The 22,502-nt window shown below is 40.5% G+C and overlaps 2 long non-coding RNA genes across 2 annotated transcripts in view; both read right to left on the bottom strand.

Annotated features, from left to right (window-relative positions):
- The window catches only part of LOC311584033, an 83,563-nt gene that overhangs the window by 10,560 nt on the left and 50,501 nt on the right, over window positions 1-22,502 (bottom strand). The window lies entirely within an intron of this gene.
- On the bottom strand, window positions 11,988-17,588 carry LOC311584034. The gene is made up of 3 exons (XR_014774764.1): window positions 17,452-17,588; window positions 16,613-16,776; window positions 11,988-12,959 (listed from the first exon to the last, which is right to left on the bottom strand). It is a non-coding gene; the product is annotated as an uncharacterized lncRNA (long non-coding RNA).

The following is a 22,502-nucleotide window of genomic DNA, read 5'->3' as shown; positions in this document are numbered from 1 at the left end:
TGGTAAAATTAAGACAGTAGTATCCCAGAAGACCTTCTTATGCCCCACTGCAAAGCTATTACAAATTTTGTCTGTTATAGTTGAGTATTCTCTTAATAATAGCCCTGCTATTAAATATTTATTTCTCCTATTTTATATATTGTGAGTGTGCATGTGCTTGTGTGTATGTCATGTGTGTGTGTGTGTGTGTGTCTGTGTGTGTGTATTGTGTGCAATCACATGTGTGTGTTTGAGGCAAGAAGAGAGTGGCTGATCCCCTGAAGCTTGAGTTTTAGGCACCTTTCAGGATTTCAGGCATCTGACATGGGTTTTAGAAGGTGAGCTCTAGTCTTCGGCAGGAACAGGGGTTGTGGTTAACTATTAACCATCTCTCTAGTCCCCTGGAAAACTTTTTTTTTAATGTACACAATATCAGTTGCATTTTAGAGGAATTTGGGTGTAAACTTCATTCTTCAACTTATCAATCATTAAGCGGGGGTGGGAGGCATCACCATGGGATCAAAGAGATAGTGTTTGTGGTAGTTTTAACATGGACACACTTTTTTCTGATTGTTAACAGGTGTTATTACTGTGAGGCAAGACTAAAGAATAGATCCTGTTTTAATAGCACCCATAGAAATAATTTTGTGATCTTTTCTGTACACTAATTTGGTTCAAAGTTTGATTTGGAGGAGTGCTGGGTCCCAGCCTGTGGGAAAAATCAAATCAGGGTTCACATGAGAGAGGGAGTGGGGATTGAAAGTAGGATACAGAGACGCGAGAAATAACAAATCAAGTCAGGACATTTCTGATCAAGATTAACTTTATTGCTGACTAGCAGGAACATATATAGGGCAAAGTCAATAGGATCTATTGTAATCTCACTCACCCTAGCCCCGGGGCAAGAATACAATAGCCTAAATCACTCCCTGTAGAACTTCCTAGTTCTCTGAGTAGTTCCTTGTAAGAACTTCCTAGATCCTCTGGGTGGTTCCAAGTTGAGACTTCTCTACTTCTTTCAAAGGTAAATAATCCAAGGATAGCCTAGAACACAAGACCTCGTGGTGAGGTAAAGGTCAGCAACTCGAAGGTCACAGCATACAGCCTAAGCACAGGATTTCTGACATGGCATAATTTGGCATGGCTTCTTCGCACAGAGGAGAAAGGCCTAAAACCCAATAAGTTCTACTAAAATCTATAATGAAATGGTGAAATGTAGAGGGATGGGAAGTTTTAAAGATCAAGGAAAAATGGAACCTTGGTTAAAAATTGCAAGCTCTTAGAGAGCTTTATATACCAACATGTTGAAAAATTAATTCCATCAGTTCAGGAATAATAATTATTTTTAACAATTAAGATTTTTCATTCTCTAGAACCATGTCCCACAGTTTAAAATGCTTAATGGTTTCTTGCTAGGAAGTGACTATTTCAGGAGAGTATAATGGCCTCTAATCACTTCACTGGAGCTATTAGTGAGAGAAGTTGTCAGGAAATGTTTTTATTATACTTTATATACTTTTATTATAAAAATTAATTGAACTTCTTATTGAATGAAACAAGACACATGTCCATATATAAACCATGAAGTCTCACTCTGTCTTTTTCTCCTTCCTGTTTTGCCCCTAATCTATACATATGTCCTATTAATTCATTTAAACAATTTCTCATCCTTTCCCCTGAGAAAATGGTCTAAGAGAGGGAGGAAAATAAGTGCCAATGAAGCAACTCCTACGTCTCTGTACCTTAAGCAACACCCTCGATTATAGTTATACAAAGTAAAGTAGCTATGACATGCAGGTAAAATGATGTCATAGTACTACGCTGGTCCTCGCAGGTGAAATGATGTCACAGTACTACGCTGGTCCTCGCAGGTGAAATGATGTCACAGTACTACGCTGGTCCTCGCAGGTGAAATGATGTCACAGTACTACGCTGGTCCTCGCAGGTGAAATGATGTCACAGTACTACGCTGGTCCTCGCAGGTGAAATGATGTCATAGTACTATGTTGGTCCTCGCAGGTGAAATGATGTCATAGTACTATGCTGGTCCTCGCAGGTGAAATGATGTCATAGTACTATGCTGGTCCTTGCAGGTGAAATGATGTCATGGCACCATGCTGGTCCTGGCAGTCCAGCTGAACAAAATGCTGACCGAGCATCTCACTTTATCAGTATCATTCCACCAAAGTCACCTGCCTGCTCAGGAAGGCAACCGTCATGCTGATTTTTGTAATCTTTGAAAAGAGAATGCTTTGCTCCACATCAAACTGGTGTAGCTTCCGGAACAAGAATTAAACACAGAGCCACATGACTGTACAGTTCTCAGAAACATGTTTCTGTACAGAATTGAAGGCTGAGAATTAGTATTAGATACAATATGTGGGCTGGCAAGCTGATATCAATTCCACAACGGAATGGCGTTTAATTCTGTGGAAGTGTGTGTCACCAATGCCTTGCAGGCTCATGCCATGCTATCTTCACTTTTCCTCATGTAGGAGTCAGTGTGGACAGTTCAGCGGATCACAGAGCATAGGATTTAGAATGGTAAGCATCTGTAAGATTGTTGTGAGACAAAGGCAAAACTCCACCCTGAATTTCTGCATGTCTGAGCATAGTGCCAAGAAAGCTAAGTTTGAGTAAGCTGCTGAGATACATTTTATATATGGCATAGTTTAAAAACCACTAGCATATATATTTTTTAAAAAGCTTGTACTATAATGTGTACAATGTGTACCATGGGCTGAAAGCTAATTACAAGACATTGAGCACATTAGTCCATTTCTCTTGTGTTCAGTTTCTTCATAAAATACAAGAATTCACACAGTTTGTCCCACAGATTTGCTTTGAGGAGTATGTGGTACTCAGCTAATGCTAGCCTTGCAGTAACCTGGGAAGAGACTATCTGTAAAGAATATTTTTTTTGATACCACATCTTACAGTCACTTTAAAAACCACTCACTAAATGCATCAATCTTTTAATAATTAACTTTAGTGTTTGAACAGGAACAAACACTCTTTCTCAACTTGCTTTAGTATTTAGAAATATATAGAACAGAAAAGGAAAGGTGATGAAGCGCTCACATAAACAGAGCACAGTAAATTACATGCTGTGTGGAGATGATTTCGTGCAGAATTCCAAGTCATTGCCATTAGTGCTACAAGCTAGAAATTGCAAATGAGGATTTAGCAAACACATGATTTAAGAAACAAATCAGAGTGAAAAAACTGTCTCCTCAAATTTGAATCTTTAAGTACAGATTCAATCCTGTGATGAGCAATTCCAGAAGAAAACATGAGGTTCTCTTGTTCATTTTTAGCTGCAGGAAGGGACCAAGGATAGTTACTGCAACTAAATTTATCAGTGGAGACAATTAATGCAACTCACCCCAGGGGTTTAAGCGTGTGGACGTAGCATTCCGTGTTGTGTGCCTGTTATATTCAGTGTTGATTTTCATGAGCCTCTTCCTGCATTGTAGCACCTGTGAGTGAGCAATCACCCCACTTGTGATGTCAAAACGGTGACAGGGGATGATGAAATGAGACTTAAAGGACTCCAGATGGGGTTACATGCCTAACCCATAGCCACACACTTTGAGGCGTGTTTTAGTGTTTTAATATTTATAGCACGGAGTTAAGGCATCAGCTGAAAAATACTTTTGGTTTTCTTAGCCTATGCACACCAGTTAAACACACATCATTAAACAGTGACTGTGTTCGTTGAAGCATGCTGTATGGAGAGATGGAGAGGGAAATTTAACAGACACACACTTTTATTTCTTTTTTATCAGTTTAGAAGGAAATACTAGAACACTAAAATGGCAATCCAATCTTTACCAGCACACGTGAATACAGAAGAGACTTTCCATGTGCCTTCTGGAACTATTCTCATAATAGTAGAGTCAGTTGGATTTTTCTATTTTCCCATTTCACTTTAAAAAATATTTAATATAGTTGTGAGTGTAAGTACATGGTGTGCGTGTCTCTCTCTCTCTCTCTCTCTCTCTCTCTCTCTCTCTCTCTCTCTCTCTCTGTGTGTGTGTGTGTGTGGTCACATATACCACAAGATATGTGTTGAGTCAATTCTCTTTTTTTCACATTCACCTGGGTTCCAAGGATCAATTTTAGCCTACCAGGCTTGTCTAGAAATACCTTTATCTGCTTAGCCATATCACTAACTTCCATATTGTCACATTTCCTTGTTAAGGACATACTGTGATAATTTGAGTAATAGGATATGGACCGGACAGCCATGAACGGAAATTGCTAATAGTAATAAACCACCTCAGAGTTTGTTCCAAGGCCACATCCTTGGTGACCATTTCATTATGTTTCCATCAGAATGTATGTCCTACTCCATGAAACCTGAAGGACTTCTGGAGTCAGGGTAAGCAATACACATGAAACTGTAACCACATCATCAAACTGGAAGTATTTAAATCAGTGTCATTCAAAGAAAACTTAAAATAATTTTTCCAGCCCCAATCCTAAAAATTTATCTGTGTAGTCTCAAAAGAATCTGGAAAAAGATAATCCTTTTTTTTTTATGATCATGAAAGAATGAAGCTTCCTATCGAAGCTGAGAAAGCATACCTGTGTGACCCCACAAGCGGGCAAGAGATTGTTGACGTGGCTTGTCACCAGACCTGCTGTGGGAGACCATTCAGCTATTCAGTATCTCAAGCTATTTTGATCTGCTCCTAAGTTGAGCTTCCCAGAGGACAGTTGGCTTGGCTCATGTCTGCATACATCGCAGAGTATCATTAATATCTTTAGGGGCTGGCTGTCTCTCATGGGCTGGGTATAAAGTGGGGCCACTCATTGGTTGGCCATTTCCTCAAACTCTGGTACATCTTTCTCCTTTCCCTTCTTGTATGAAGGGTAAATTTTGGGTAAAAAGTTTTGTGGGTGTGTTGGTGTCCATTTCCCTCCATTGGAAACTCTACCTGGCTGTGGGGGGTGACCACCCAAACATTAGACAGAGATCTGGGAATCTTTTGTTAGAGTTGTGGGTATGGTAGAGGGACATGAAGGGAACAGGAACTCCACAAGAAGACAAACAGAGTCAGCTAACCTATGTCCATTGGCACTCAGAGAAATTGAACCACTAGTCTAAGTACATGCATGGATTGGGCATAGACCCCCTATGCTTATGGAGTTGATGGCCAGTTCAGTCTTCATGTGGGTCCCTTAGTAACTGGGGGTGAGGCTGTCACTGATACAGACACAGGTTCTGCCATTGGATCCCTTTCCCCTAGCAGGACGATGGTGTCTGGACTCAGTAGAAGAGGACACACTTAGTCCCAATGCAATCTAAAGTGGAAGGGCAGGCTGGCATGTTTGTGGGGTGACTCTCTTTTCTGAGAAAAAGGGGAGGAGAATGGATGAAGAAGGTGAGACAGTAGGGCAGAGAGGAGAGGGGGGATGGGCTGCAACCAAAATGCAAAGTGAATAAATAAATTAAAAATAAATAAAAGCCAAACTAATCTGGAATAACACTATGAGTATCTTGGTATCTGTCTCCTGTGGGGCCTTCAAAACTACACTCTTGCTTTCTTGCACCTATCATTTTAAGTCCCTATATCTTGGCCAAAACCTACCATGGGGATCATGACACAATTAAGTTGTCAGCCATTTTCCCTCAGAGTGATTTGTACAGGTGATTTGACTTATTTATTTTTGGTTTGTTTTGTTTGGTCTTAAACAAGCTCTCAGTAGGTAGCCCATGCCTGACTGGAACTCATTTTACAGACGATATTGGCCTCAAACCAGTAGAGATCTTCTTGCTTCTGCCTCCTGAGTGCTGGGATGTGAGACCTGATCCATGATGCCTTACTTAATGGGAATTTATTATCAGTTAATAGCAATTTAGCTTGATGGTGAAGAATAGTTATGCACTACCCTACCTCATTTGCCTTAATGTCATGAGGTCTGCAACCTTCCTCTTCCTCCTCCTTTCTCTCCTCCTCCTCCTCTTCCTTCTGCTTTTCCTCCTCCTTAGTTTACCGACAGTTTGCATAGTCTCCAAATTTTTATATTATTCAGAGGTGAGACCACTGAGAAGTCTTAAACTTAGATTAGGTCAGCAAGGTGAAAGTGAAGGAAAGACATGAGACTATGTCAAGAAAGCAGCCAGCTGTGGGACAGGAAATGAACACTCACAGCCTCCTGACCTGGGACACTTTGATTTTGGGCTTCCGCACTTCATGATCTCTGGGAAATAAATTCCTGTTGTGTAATGTAAAGCCCCGAGTCTGTGCTATTTTTGCTGTAGCAGCATGAACAGACTGAACCATGGAGGTAAAATATAGCAACCGGATGTCCTTTTGTTAGTAGGTTCACTATCAGTGTGGCTTCTCTGGTATCATTAGAGAAGTTTGCGTGTGTTATTGAATACCTGCAGAGAGCTTGTTAAGGATAATGAGAAAAGGGGGATAGAGACAAGGTGTAAGATAAATTAGATCTTCAAGTTGAAAGATGACGATTTGATCTATTTATATAAATGTACTCTGTTCACCTCTTTCCCTGTGGAATTATTGATCTTCTCCAGAGATACACCCCTGCAGAGGACAGTGCTTCTGTTATTCTCCCCTCACCTCCAAGCCAACAAGATGGCAGAGTTCTTCCTGACCTCAGGGAGAAGAGTCACAGCCATCACCATTGTCTACTTTGCTTTATAAGATTTGTTTTATTTACTGTGTGTTAGTGTCTGCCCGTGAACATTTATATGCACCATGAAGAAGAGATGCTGAGGGAAGCCATAAGATGCCTTGAAACTGGAGTTACAGGCAATGTGTGGGTTCTGGGAACTAAACTCGGCTCCTCTGGAAAAGCAGGAAGTTCTCTTAGCCACCGAAGCACCTCTCCAGCACCAAGCCACTACCATTCCTTATGTTTATGTTAAAACTTAGGCCAGTAGTCTTATCTATCAGTAGTTGCAAGTTAGATACTTTAACCTAAGAACTTTCAACTCGTATTTATATATCCAGACATGAACAAATTTTTTGTCATTAACTTTATTTTCATATGGTTTCCATTTTATATCAGCTGCTTTTAATTATTAAAATGAATATTCCCAAAGAGTACATGAGTGTTATTTGATCACAAAATTTAGATACCCTTTTTTCTAATGCCAAGGAAATTCAGAGATTTTTCTCTTATTAGTAGCCAATTAATTCTATTGATTGTGAGGAATCTACAAGAAATTTAAAGAACCTTTAATTGGCTTTAACTTAGTAATTTATTTGGCATCTTAACAGCTTGTATATTTAGTTAAGGATGTATCATGAAAATCTTGTGATGTCTACATAAGTATTTTCAAAGCATCACATAGTGCTAAAAATGGTTGTGATAGAGTTCATACAGATGTTATAACCAGAGCCTTCTAGATAGTGTTAGGGGGCCTATTGAAATGCTTAATAGAAGTATTTTGTTTAAATATAAGCTCGGAACTGGCATTATGGCTCAGTGGACAAAGATGCTTTCTGCCAAGCCTAACAAGCAGAAATTGATCCTCAGGACTCCCATGTTAAAACAAAAATGCATTCTAGAAAGCTGTCCTTTGACTCCTCGTTATATAGGTCAGGCATTCCCATACCAACACACTGAATAAATAAATGAATACATAAGTAAATAAAGAATATTTAACTATTCATACAGTGAGTTGATAGAGCTGACAATTTGTTTATATAGTAGTTATAAACAGACAACCCTGGTTCAGTACTATATTGAGAAAGGCTTTATCGAAGATGTCTCAGTCTCATCTAAGGCCAGTACTTTCATTCGCTTAATTTGCGAATGAGGAAAGTGAGTCTTTATTGAGTTTGGCGGTGTTAGCCTCTAAGTACAAAGGCACCACGAGTCTATGGCTCCTGATTTTACCTTCTGCCATTTGGTACTGATTAGCTTTTCTGAAGGCTAGCAACCCTACAAACAGGTGCTTACTGAGTGATTCCGAAGTTTCCCTTCTGTGTTTCTAGGATAACCTGCTCTTCCCCATGAGGCAGGGATATTGTTAAATTGCTATTCACCCTTTACAGTTGGGGACCTGAGTGTCATGAAGGGCTGGTAAATGGAAGAATACAGAGCTCTCTGCCAAGGCCGGGGCCCATGTCTGGCAGACACTGTAGTTTTCATGTTTTCCTTGTGTTAATATTTATGGGGAAATATAAAGGTTGTATGTACGACATATTTGCCCATAAACAACACGAACAAGGAAGGAACGTGTGCACACATCGGTCTAGTTCATTTTACGCAGCCCAAGTCATCCTAAGGCTGTCCCTTCCTGTGGAAGCGAAGGCGTACTTGGTCCACGCTGACCGAGCAGTGCTTGCTCGACTGCAGATCGTCTTCTCTGTTGTCCCAGTTCTTTCACTAGTGTCAGAGTTCCTATAAAAACTGTAATATTTCACTGCCTTTATTCTGTCATTTGTCATCTTGTTGTGAGGTATTGGTCTTTGGTAATTTCATACATATTATCCTGGTAGAGGATTTCACATCCCTACACCTCTAGATTGTCCCATCCTCTTTGCTCTTTTGTTCTTCCATTCATAGGCCATGATGCCTTCCCTCACTGTCATACCACAAGCCTTTGTTTGATGTCGAGACACAAACGCAAAGAAATCCACACCCTAGTTCAATTCTGATGCTTTGTACAGCTGTTGCCTGCCATTTTGATTCTTCTTTCTCCAGAAACATTCCACTTCATGCACTCCTTCCATTTTGTGATTTGACTTGAAGCATTGTCAACACCTAGCCATCCATATTTTGAACCCTGAAAATCTTTACCTGGTATCATCCCTCTATCAACTTTTTTAAATGCCCCAGTGCCTTCTATATATAATATCAAATTAATTTTTTCCTGTGTTCTGTTCAGATAGTTACACAAGTTGGACACGTTTCTCAAATTTTCAGAATATTTTCCATCTGGTTTTCTTTGTCTACTCATCTCCTGTGTGTACATGCATTGGGCATAATACTACACACCTTCAGGATCCCTATATCCAAGCTGTAAAATAGAAATAAATAACAGGAAATAAGTAATACAGGGTCTGACGAGTGTATCCACAGCCACTAGATGTGCAGATAAGTTGGACTCTTTTCATGTCCTCTTTAATATGAACAAAACAAATATCTCCAGCAGTGTTTCAATTCTCATTCTTCTAGACATTTGGCTGAGTTATTCTTTCATACACCTAACTTTTAACCCCATTCAATAACTTTTATTTCCTAGAAAAATATTTCTCTGGAATTTTAACTCACAGCCCCCCTCTTCACCCTTTTGTCAGCCACACGCTGTCTCCTCTCTCTCTTGAATGCTCAATTTAACATCTTTTTCACAGATTGAGATAGAGTGCCTTCCTCTAGAACCCAGTAATTTTAAATCCATACTTAAACTTGAACGCATGTTTTCCTTAGGAAAGTATTTCCAAGGTTCAGTTTAGTAAGCTTAGAAATTTGGATCACAGCAAACATTCAGCAGTTGCTGAGTAATGTGTGGACAGAATAATTATCAAAGACTGAGCATTCCCTGCACACTAGATGACTAGTCTCCTGGCATGTGAATGCGTGTGCCCAGTGTGAGTGTGTATTCAAGATGGCTGACTGCGCAAACACACCAAGCATATACAAATAAAAACACAAATTACCACGAAGCCTCAAGCTACAGAACCAAAGGAGGAGGGTACCTATCTGAGAAAGGCTGGTGACGACTTTCAGGGGTGCAGAAGAAGAACAGGAATTACAGGTTGACACAGGACAGGCGCAGTTTGTCATCCTGCCCCAGATGTAGACCGGGATAACCTCATTTTCCCCATTCACACTGAGTAAGTAAATTTTACTAATACTGTTAGCCTTCTGTTTGTAGGGACACAGGAGAATTAAAGGTCTCTTTCCCTGTAGCCCCAGACATAATTCTGCTGGACGTGTAGTCATGTACTATGAAGCAGGGACAGAGTCAATTGTGCTGAGCCTAATGAAGTCCTGGCTCTCTGCCTTTTATATCCTCTAATTGCACATGGCATAACATATTTACTCGAGCCAGAGGACAAAATAGTCTAAGGACAGAAGTCAGCTAAATGTATGGCCAGATAATTGTACTGAAATTATCGAGTCAGCGTTTGGATCCAAAGCTATTTCAGAGTTGAGCGTTGGACCTCATCACAGAGAATCCAGGCTTGTAAGCATTCTATCTGTTGTAATGAGTGCTCTCAACGGTATAAGCCCATATGCAATAGTTTTGACAATTCTGAGATCTTAAGCATTAATGTTTTCATATTTAGAATAATTTACATTTTAATGTCTGTTGCTTAAGCTACATATCTGGCTTCATACATCCGAATATATATAGGTGGCTTTTTGCCAGTGCTTTAATATATTGGGATTGAAAAATCCCTGTTAGCCTTCCAATTATGTGTGTTCTTGATTATTGTTATATTAGAGAACATTTCAAGACCCATGTTAGACTAAAATCTCAACATACCTCTAAACAGGACACTCACAGAGACTTATTTCCCCCAGCTCAGTCCTTCCTCCTAGTGGTTCTGCTTCTTCACCCCAGTACCTCAGATACATTATCAAGTCTGGCAGTGTCTTAGAGTGGCATCTCAGATCCAAACTCTATGTGCAAGTAACCTTTTTTTTTTTCAAAAAATTCCATTTAAAAAAATTTTGCTGTGCGTGTGAGATCAGAGGACAATTGCGCGTTTATTCTCTCTTTACAGTATGTCATGTAGGTGTGGCAGCAGGCACATTCTCCCAATGAACCCTTTCGCCTGCCTAAAGTCACCATTTTCTTGAGCTAGAGGAACAGAGTGTGGCAGAACATAGGCTCTATCTGTCAATCAGTAGCTCGGCATTGCCATGCTTGTGTCTGGTGGGCAAGGCAGTGAAAGCTGCTTCCTCTTCAGTGTTTTGGTAGAGGTGAGGCGATCTTTTATCTTACAAACTCTGGGCGCCTGGTTTCACTGCAATTTAGGTTTTTGATGGCTAAGACTGGATATAAGTACCTGGAGAGATGGCTCTGCAGAGAGGAGCACAGGAGAGATGATGGCTCTGCAGGGAGGAGCACAGGCTATTTTCCCATAAGCCTAGAGCACAAGTCCCAGCACCCACTGTGTGGACTGACAACTTCCTGTGACTTCAGCTCCAAGGGTTTCGCTGCCTTCCTCTGCATCTGTCTGGCTCTGCACCCTTGCACACACACTCACCACAGACACACGCAGATATGGATAAAACTTTTAAGATGAGAATTGAGGTGGCTTAATCTTGTTGCAGGGAAACTAACACTCTTTCATGTTCTACACATCAAGCTCACATGAGGCCCACTGTCATGAGATGTTTTAGCAGTTCTGGACTTTAGACTGCAGAACTGTCATGGTTGCCAAAAATCTCGGGATAATAATTTCTGATCAAACTCTAAGAGCCTTTATTTATTTATTTATTTATTTATTTATTATTTTTTAACCAAATTTCTTTCTACAATAAAAATAAGAGACAGGGGCTTCCAATTTTCAGGAAATATGTAAGTCTTATCTTAAAATAATTTTTGTAGAAATAGTTTTCAGAGAACGTGGTTTATTAATATGAGGGCAAATTAATAACAAGAGAAGAGGCAAATGTATAAGAACTTAAGAATTACTGTCTCAAATCCAGCAAAAGATAGCTGGTTTACAAGTCATTTCGCAGGGAATGTGTCAAGTAAGTCATGTAAAATGTAGTGTGGCATAGGGGGCAATCATGGCAGTTTGATTTTGGCCAAAGCTTTAGAAATTTAGTACTAGTTTGACTAAAGAAAGGCGGTTCAGTGATACTTCTGTTTCTATTTCAAATTTACTTTTACTCTGCACTCTGGTACAGATACAAGTTCTATGCATTCTCAACTAGACAGCTTGGATAGCTTCTAAAATAACATTTATTAAATTATTCTATATAAACATTATTACATAAACATTACTGATGAGGAGGATATATGGTCACTCATTGAAAGAGAAAAATCACTGGACGTGGTGGTGCTCTCCTGTAATTCCAGGACTCAGGGAGGTAGGGAGGCAGGTGAATCACATGGGTTCGAGGCCAGCCTGGTCTACAAAGGGGGTCCACAGCAGCCAAGGCTACACAGAGAAACCCCGTCTCAGAGAAAAAGAAAAGAAAGAAAGAGAGAGAGAAACCACTCATACATATACACAATGGAGGAAAGGACACAAACCTTATAAAACATTCAAATTTGTACAGGTTATATGTAGATAATTAAGACAAAAAAAATACCCCATTAATAAAACTGTCGATGTCCGTGATGCCATCGTAACGGCCACACGTTTTAGGTTTGTTTACTCGAGTGCAAGTTACAATTTTGTTGTACATTGTTTTCTCCAGGGTGTTGCAGGATCCTACTCTTAGAGACACATGAACAAATGCCTACTCACCACAGAGAGAGAGCAAAGGAACAATGAAAGTAGCATTACTACTGGCCTCCAGCTTGGCGAGCCAATGAGTGCTGCTGGGCTTCTTACAGGAATATGATGATGGGTGTTCATGGGGGCAGACAGGACACCACAAGATGCCCACCTGAGCATGGGTGACGTCTCATGAGAGCTAGAATCTCTGCCAAAAGCAGGAAGCCCCACTATTTGGAGAACGTTCTTTCTAGGCAGTTCGGTTGGTTCTGCTTCCTCCAGGAAGTTCTGCAGGCCTTTGTCTCATATGGGCAGCTCATTGATTCTCCATTTCTTTCAGGTGGATTGGCCGGTCTGAGCCTCTTCAAGGCAGTTGGATGTGTTAGGTCAGAGCGCTTCTCTTGCCAGTGCTGACATAACCCAGGGCGAGAGCGGCCTAGTGGCTTGTTCAGTTTCAGGGACATCCTGAGGCTTTTGAGTTCCTGAGTTTTAAAGCTTTGGCCTCAGGATGGGCTATTTCACCTGCTTTACAGTGTCTTCCTGTTGATAAGCTTCCTCTCCAGATGGAATGCCTCATTTCAGAGGAAATTGCTACACAGCAAATGGACACCGAAAATAGAAAGAGCCTGGTAAACACGCGAAGGCACAGCTTGACCCATGAAAGCATTTAGTCTATTTTTAAAGTTAACCCAAGAGTTACCTAAACTACAACCACCACTAAAGGATTCCAGAAACAGAACAGTGACAAAGTTAGACAAACTTAATCTAAAGATAATTAACATATTTGCTGATGGACAGGTGAATGTTATTAAGGACTTCTTCTGGTACTCTGAGAAGGAAATACATCTTGGGGTTTCCATTTTGAGCCACATCATTAGGAAGCATCACACAAGCCAAGTGAGGAACGTTTCGTTGTTAAGTTTTCTCCAACTAGGTCACTGCTATGACAGACAAAGTAGAATGATGCATTTCAGTTTATAAGAAACTGACGGGACATCACAACAAAATACAGCATGAGATGGGGTGCATACTATAAAAGGTATTGTTGGATCAATTTACAAAACTGTGGTATTTGTAATATATTTGGTATGTAGTTGTCTATTAATGGTGCATTTCCCAAAAATGGTGCATTTCCCAAAATGGTAATTGTATTGTGGTGGGGAAAGAGAGTGCTCTGGTGTGTAAGACATGCTCACTGAAATCACTGAAATGCTGAGAGAGAGAGAGAGAGGGAGAGAGAGAGGGAGGGAGAGAGAGAGAGAGAGAGAGAGAGAGAGAGGGAGAGAGAGAGGGAGAGGGAGATCAGAGAGCAAGTGCTTGCTCTCAGAGGGTATGCGTGGGGTGCATATTCACACACAGAAATGTGGCAATGATGTATCTGTCAACACACCTGGGAAAAAGGCTTAAAGGGGGTACATCCACTGTTCTTGTGATTTTTCTCTGAGCATATAATTAGTTTCAAATAGAATGTTAGAAATCCCACCCATGAGAAGAACGGTGTAATATTAGTTTAGGTTAACACTTAGTGGCTTTTGTCTTGAGAGCCAACTAGGGCACCAGCACTTCATATGTGAGACTCGTTATCTCTGCCTTCGTTATAGACTTGCAAAATGAGAGGGCTAGGTCTTGATGGTTCTCATTTTAGAAATTAGTGTGTGTGAGAGTGTGTATGTATGTATGTATGAGTGTGTGTGTGAGCATGAGTGTGTGTTTGTGTGTATATGAGTGTGAGTGTGTGTTTGTGTATGAGTGTGTATGTCAGTGTGTGAGTGTGTATGAGTGTATGTATGTGTATGAGTGTGAGTGTGTGTTTGTATATGAGTGTGAGTGTGTGTATGTGTATGAGTGTGTCTGTCAGTGTGTGAGTGTGTATGAGTGTATGTATGTGTATGAGTGTGAGTGTGTGTTTGTGTATGAGTGTGAGTGTGTGTTTGTGTATGAGTGTGTATGTCAGTGTGTGAGTGTGTATGAGTGTATGTATGTGTATGAGTGTGAGTGTGTGTTTGTATATGAGTGTGAGTGTGTGTGTATGAGTTTGAGTGTGTATTTGTGTATGAGTGTGTGTGAGAGTGTGTGTGAGTGTGTATGAGTGTATGTATGTGTATGAGTGTGAGTGTGTGTTTGTATATGAGTGTGAGTGTGTGTGTATGAGTTTGAGTGTGTATTTGTGTATGAGTGTGTGTGAGAGTGTGTGTGAGTGTGTATGAGTGTGACTGTGGTGGGCGGGTGATGAGTAGGTCTTTGTGCATGTAGGAAGGCAGAGGAAGATGCTAGGAGTCCTGCTCCATCAGTACCAGCTTATTCTTATGAGATTGTCTCTCACAGTTTTGTCAAGACTGGCTTTCCAGCAGCCTCCTGTGATCTGCCTGTCTGACCCCCTTGAGCTGTAGTACAGACAGTCGCACAGGCTTTTACATGGACAGTGGGGTCTGATCTCGGGCGTTGTGATTGTAGAACGAGAGCTCTTCCCCGTGGAGCCACCTCCATGCCCGCAGTTGTAGAGCTCTTGATGAACAAAATTGCAGGTGCTCTGTGGCTTCCTTAACAATAAAACTCACATGGTCAAGTCACACTCATTTGTGACGGTTTTGACCGTTTCTTCTGAAAACTCGAGCACAATACTCTTTGAGTTTGCAGTTCCTTATGCTGAAGACGTTACAGAGATTTATGACATATGAAACCTATTATGTCACACTAATTACTTAAGAAAATGCTGTTTGATGAAATTGACAAGAAGTGACATTGTGAATGGTTCAGTGCACTTTGGGGGGATTGAATACAAAATACCAGTGGCATGAGACGTGCGCCTCCGCTGTGTAGTGCTCTAAACAGAAGTCCTTTCCATTGACAGTCCCTCCACCTTCACTGGCCAGCACACAGACTTCCCGCTTCTGCTTTCATTTTTTCTTTCCCCCTTACTTTCCAGGCCTCAGTATTAATAGAAAGCTAAAACCCATCCTCACTCCATTCAGAGTGTAACCAGCTGTGGTTTTATTTTTGATGCTGCTCCATGGGGGGAAAAGTTGTTTTTTCTTTGCTATAGGTGTTAATTGGTATCTTTGTATCTTGCTAATTACATTCTAGCAACACCTTTTCCCTCTTCCTCGGCTGCATCTAATGAGCTCCTTGTTGTATTAATTTATTAGATAATAAGATAAAACAAAAAGTTCAGTTCCATTAGGCGTGGTTTGGAACATGCACTTTAGATGTGTAAAACACGCATGTAAACTTGCATGTTACACAATAATAAGTCATCCGAGAAAGAAATATTTCTCATATTAGTCCACACTGACAGCTTAGATGGTGTGATCACTGATATAGACACAAAAAGGCAAAGTTGGTGAAAAGCTTGGTCAGTGACAGTAACTTGGAAAAAGCACATCAGGACCCCATGTGGCCCAACATGATGTGCACATTAGGAACCACTGCAATATTTAAACATAACAAACTATGGGTTCAGCAATGTGTGCTTTAGACTCTATCATTTTTATTTGCCTGCTCATTTTCTTCCTCAAGTTCTTTTGAAGCCATTGGCCAGGATCTAATTTCTGTATAATTCTTTAACGTGCTAGAGTTCATCTGACAAAAGGAATGGAAAAATCATCAGTGTCTGGAGAGGTTAGAGATTGTTTAATAGAATAATTCCCTCTGTTCCTCAGCAGGTAAGAAATTCTGGAAATTGTTTTGAGTGAAAACTTCCAGATGTTACTGGATGCGTTCTACTGTTCCAATGCAAGCAAGTGCTAGTAACACTGTTGTTAGGGAGCCAGCAACGCTCTTATTGTTACATGTTTAACTCTGCTTCAGCAGTGGATTTCCTTAATCCAGCATATCTAGGCAGGTTTTTGAAATATAAGCACCCACAGTAAGAACTGCACATCCTTTGAACTAAGTACCAATTCTTAGCTTGAAGTAAATGTTTCCACAATTCAAAATCCCAAGCTGCAAGTATTTTTGCTAAATCAGCAGACACATTCCCAACACTGTATGCTGCAAATAACAGAAAAAAATTAAAGCCAAAAGTCCTAACAGTGCAGATTGCTACTGTTCTTTGATAAATATGATGGCAGAAACAACTCCATTTTCTATTGTAGTTTTGATGATGCTGATCTTCTCAATTGGGATTTACACATTTTAATAATACTTTGTAAAGTGCAACAACCACTATCCCGGGAGACGGTGCTACCAATGTTCCCTGCAAAAAGGGTGTGGGTATCACCAGACTGCCCAAAGTACACCAATACCTTAGGATGGAAACGTGCAGCAGTTGTAAGCTCGAAGATATGCCAGTTCATCCCTTCTCGGTCATTTTTCTGAGTTGCTTTGGAGCAGATGATCTTCCATTGTCCTCTGTAGCGTTGAATGAGAAAGGAGAGTTTTCTTTTTCTCCCACACATCTGAGGAGAGTCTGAGGCAGGTAATCGACATAACAATTTAAAACTTGCACAGCTCATGGATTTGCTTTTCCCTGTATGCTAATTTTAATCCCTTATGATGGCTAAAAGCAAGTGTAAAGGTGAAGACAATATCCAGAGAGGCGATTGAAGAGACAGAGACAGTAGAGCTTTGTGAAGATTGTTTGCAGAAAATCATTTTCCCATGTGTGGAGCTGGCCTTTGAAGCAAAGAATTATAACAGGAAATTAGTGATAGGCTGGCACAGCCTCATAAACAAGTACAAAATTGTGTCAGCACACCAAAATATTTCACTAGACTGCCCTTCCCCTAGGAGGCTCACAGGTGGTGTAATAAATAGGATCAGCTATCCTTTTACATGTCTGAGTTATATGGTTATTTTGGCTCAGCTGACCATTAGTTATTGGTAAGCTGGGGCATAAATACAGACACTAGTTGAATATTTATGTACAGTTCCAGAATCTACCTTCATTAATTTGTCTACATGTGGGAAACAGAGCCATGGTGGGGGATGGAAAATGTTACTTTGGGAGCCCTTAACGTAATGCATTAAATATGAATGTGCTTCTGGTGCAGGGGGTCCTGGGGCTCTTGCTAGGCGTTGGGTCCCGCCTGACCCTTTATCATTTTCTCCTTTCCCACAGCTAAGTATAAAATTGAAAAGCTACCTTTAGCAGCTAGCAAACGGTGACACTGCCAGACTCATCTTAAGAAATTTGCTAAGTTTTTTTCCAGATGTACAATTTTTTTTATAAGCATAGTTGTAGAGAATCTGTCCTCAGAGCGCTGCTCAACAGGATCCTGACATCTGTAGCCTGTGTAGAAGAATTACCTCAAACACTTTTGCTTTACACTGCACAATGACATTAGCCAGTTACTGAACTTATACTCTCTCTCTACAGCCCTTGTTATTGTTCTTTTAACAGAAGACGTATTCAAAGAGCAAACACACACATAATGTGATGCTGGGCAGAATGTCTATATTCAATATTTTTCTAGATTCTAGACATAAAATGTCTGCACCGAAAATGGTCTCTATGTCAAATATTCAACAACATAAGAGAAAGCTGCCTCCCCAGACTTCATCTTTAATTGTAAACCGTCTTCTCCTACTGGAACCACAGTGTGCACATAGTACACCCCACTGCTCTTCGAGTGGCCAGTATCAGCATGAGGTGGGAGGACTTTGGAAATGTTTCTTCAAGTTAGATAGAAAACCTTCCTACTATTTTTTTCTGTATCTTTCTGAAAGTCCATAATGCTAAAGTGAGTTTTTGTTACTGGGTTTAGAGAAATTTTCTAAACTTCCCAACTTTTCCTGACCAAAAGTCATACAGAAGTTAAGATTATGTAATGAGTCAGCCTTTACTCTCTCAGATTAGTCTAGAAAGCAAGTTAAAATTTTTTTCTTTTTTAAATTTTATTTTATTAATTTATTCATATTACATCTCAATTCTTATCCCATTCCTTGTATCTTCCCATTCCTCCCTCCCTCCCATTTCCCCCTTACTCCCCTCCCCTATGTCTGTGACTGAGGGGACCTCCTCCTCCTGTATATGCTCATAGGGTATCAAGTCTCTTCTGGGTAGCCTGCTATCCCTCCTCTGAGTGCCCCGAGGTCTTCACAAGTTAAAATTTTATAAAGAATTTATATTTGAGGGTTAAGAACTGGGTGTCTCGGCACGTGGCTGAGTGTAGAGCGGTGTATTGGTTTGGCACACAAGGCCACGAGGTCTGACTGAAGGCAGAATGGGAGGAGGGAGGGGGGAGGAGAACAGTAGAGGGGAAATGAGATTATTCATCTAACTACCTTGTTAAATAATAAACTTGTAATCAATGAAACAAGACACTTGACCAAGATGTCAGAGTGGTCAGTTTCTCCCAGTGTGTAAACATGCATATCCCAGAAAGACGTGAGAGTTATGCTAACATACATTTTGGTTTACTCTATTTTGACTTTGTAGGTAAGTCAAAACCCATACATAGGTCTCATTACTATTTCTATTATTATTACTATGTGTGTGTGTGTGTGTGTGTGTGTGTGTGTGTGTATGTGTGTGTGTGTGTGTGTGTGTGTGTGTGTGTGTGTGTGTGTGTGTGTGTGTAGGTTTCCACAGATGCAAGAATAAGGCTTGAAGAACACAAGAAGCTTGAGTTACGGGCAGTTGTGAGCTGCTCCAGTGTGGATGCTGGGCTGGAACTCAGGGCTGTTGGGAGAGGGAGCCATGTCTTTCATTGAAGAGAATTATATTGTCCACTTCTGCTTTTCCTCCCCCAGCCCCTTCCTGTTGTCCTCCCTTCTGTCCCCCTGATGCCCTCCACTCTCATGATGAAAGCCTCTTTTCCTTCAATTATTATTGTTAAACACACACATATTACTAACATAGATATTAATAGCTGAGCCATCTCTCCAGATACACAGCCAGTAATTCATAAAACAGTTTTATTGAATTTTCACAAAGTTAATAAGATGGTTTACCTTGAAAAAGTCAATCATATTCAGATGCGACCATCTCTTTACAATCGAGTGGGCTCAGCGGCGACGCGGAGTGCTAGCCCAGTGCTTATGAGATATGTTCAGAAGAGTTGCTAGGAGCTAAGGCTCTTGCTATTTACCTGAAAATTTATTTTCTTTAGAGACTGTTGAGAAACTTTACAAAGGTGCTGGGGAAATGGCTCTGTGGGTAATGTGCCTGCTGCCAAAACCAAGCGACTGTCGTTTTGGATCCTAAGAACTTACGTCAAATCCTGACACAGTAGAACGTGCCTTAGAATATTCTTATCAGAAGACAGGAAGCAGAGGCAGAGAACTGGCTGAAACCTGCAGGACAGCTCGCCAGGCATGGGACAGTGAACATGAGGGACTTTGTCTCAAGGCAAGGGCAAACAGAACTCAGGACTGTTTTCTATGTATCCTTGTTTGTAGTTGTTGGTAAGTCTCTCTCTCTCTCTCTCTCTCTCTCTCTCTCTCTCTCTCTCTCTCTCTCTCACACACACACACACTCACACTCTCTCTTTCTCTCTCTCACATACACACACACTCACACACTCACACACACACACACATACACATACACACAACCCTAGAAAAATTTACATTATTTATTATATTTCTATTTTCTATTACTAGTCGTGATGGCCTTTGGTGTCAAGCATGCTTAAATATAACCAAGATTCTTCACTCATTATAAGAGATATTAATTATATACAGTACAATATAGTTAATATAATGTACATTATTGATAAGATGAAGAATTAGGTGTTAGTTTACTAGACTAGACAGGAAAACTAGAGAAAAAGTTGTTTGGAAATATTTTGGAATATATTGGCTAATTTATGAACCACCATTCAATGTGTTAAAAAATAAACATAGGCTTTGTTGAGCGGGAACTTAGGCTTTACCAAATTCACAGGCTTGGCTGCAGTGTGAATATGTCACGTTCCCGATGAGAGCATCTTCTCCTTTAGTCCTTATGTTTTGCCACTCGGCTTCTCAAGAGGAAACAGTGATGTATTAGACTCTTGAAAATAAGAGATCCTGGAGTTTACAAATTCCCTGAAGGTTCCACATAAGGACAATGTGGTCCTTTGTGGGCTCCGTGTCTGTAGCAGTTTGTGTTGCTTGTTTTATATCTACTTGAAGTAAAATAAAGTCAGTTTTCAAGACAGAATTGCAAATGAGAACATGTCCCTACTGGGCAGCTGGCAAATGTTTAGGGTCAACTTCTTGATTGATCACTGATGCAAAGGGGCTCATCTCACTGTTGGCAGTGCTACCCCTAGGCTGGCAGTCCTCAGGTATATAAGGAGGCAGCTAAGCAAGCTGTAGGAAGCAAGCCTGTAAGTAGTGTGGCACCAAGGCTTCTGTTTCACTTCCAGCTTCCCCTCTTCCAGGCTGATTTTCCTCGGTGACGGAGCATGCCTCAGAGGTGTAAGCCAGAACATTCCCTTTCCTCCACAAGTTGGTTTTGGCCATGTTATTTTTTTTTTCATAGCAATAGAAGCTTAAGAAAAATATTGATACCAGGGCATGGGATATTGCTGGAAGGACATATCTGACCATGTGACTTGGGGAGGATTGATGTTGAATTGGAACTTTGAGCTAGAAAAAATGTTGAGCACTCAGAGTATTATAGACTGTGCGAGTTTTGAAAATAAATAATACCGAGAGCAATGTGGTGGCAGCACAGCTTGCATCAGAAGAAATTTTGTGAGTGCCTCAAAGACTATCACGGCCATTTATGTGATGTTTTAAGTTAATAGTTTATGGTTGTAACAAGCTGGGGTTGAAGAATCAGTTATAATTAAGAATAAAACAGTAGCCAGGCATGGTCACACAATCTTTTAATACCAGCACTTAGGGAGGCAGAGGCAGGTGGATCTCTGTGAGTTTGAGGACAGCCTGGTATACAAAGCAAATCCAGGACAGCCATGGCTACACAGAGAGATCCTGTCTCAGAGAGAAAGAAACAAAGAAAGAAAAGAAAAGAAAAGGAAGAGGAAAAGAAAATAGCACCATGGAAGTAAAGTCTTTGATTTATCTAGAATACTTGATGCTCGTTAGCTGAGGCTGAGAACTCAGCTGTGGTTAAGTTGAGACCTTCTTGAAGAAGACATCTGTCCTATCTTGGTGCATCTAAATTTTGAATGTAAATCAATCTCCATCGTATATTTTCATTATCAACTTAGATCACTTATCTAGACCTAAAAACATCTTAACCCCTAAACAATTAAGCTTCATTGTAAAACTAAGCTGCCTGGTCTTCAACTCCCTCAGAGACTTGAGAAGGAATAAATTTGCTTATCTGAGCATGCCGGGAGTGCAAGTTAGTAGCTTTTCAAATGAAAAGATGGCAGAGAGAGTTTTCTACCTGAATAGTCATCCAAAACTCTATATACTGTTGGATCATCTTCTTTAGCCTTCTGGCCCAATATAGCTGAGAGACATATTTGTGAGGCAGGAACTGTTGAGGATACAAATAGCCAAAACACTAAGAATGTAGCATTTATATAATTTCTGATTGTGTCATGGTTCTTCTTGCTATAGGTAATCTATTGTATATATGTGTAATAATATAAATGTATATGTAAAAAAGTTAAAAAGTATATACACAAAAATAATTGAATCTTTATTAAAAACCAAACTTCATTCTTATTAAAATTATAGTATATGTAACACACCTAAAATAAATAAATATTCCATTTACCAATGATTAAAAAAAAAAGGAAGAGACCATCTTTGAGGTGAAGTCTCTGCTCATGGTCAGCACACCAAACCTTTTGTCCTGAGGATGCCAAGGATGCAGCTCATGTGTGTAGTTGAATTTGGTAAATGTGTTAAACTGTACATGTGGTACTGGTTCTGAGGATACGAAGGGACCAGCCAAGACTGGATGCTGTGAGGGGCCACTAGTAACAGGATAGCCTCAGTTACAGTAGAAGGCCCAGGAATGAAGGAGTCATGGAGAGACATTGAGGCTTGGTAAGGTTGGGCAGACAGGGTCCCTGACGGTTGCACAGGGCTGGTGAGTGTCCTATCTCAGTTTCAGTGGAGACCTCAGTATACTAGGGATGTCAGTACAATGGGATGACCACTGAAGTCAGCAGTAGCTGTGGAGTGGAGCTTCCCTGGGTCTGTATAATGAGTGTTGTTTGTTGTGGATAGCAGCTTCATTGGGTCTTTGGAGGATCATATGGGGTTTTCAGAAGTTTGACACCA

The sequence above is a fragment of the Acomys minous genome (genome assembly GCF_964271855.1).
Source record: "Acomys minous genome assembly, chromosome: 15".
Classification (NCBI taxonomy): Eukaryota; Metazoa; Chordata; class Mammalia; order Rodentia; family Muridae; genus Acomys; species Acomys minous.
This window is presented reverse-complemented; position numbering and strand designations above follow the sequence as displayed.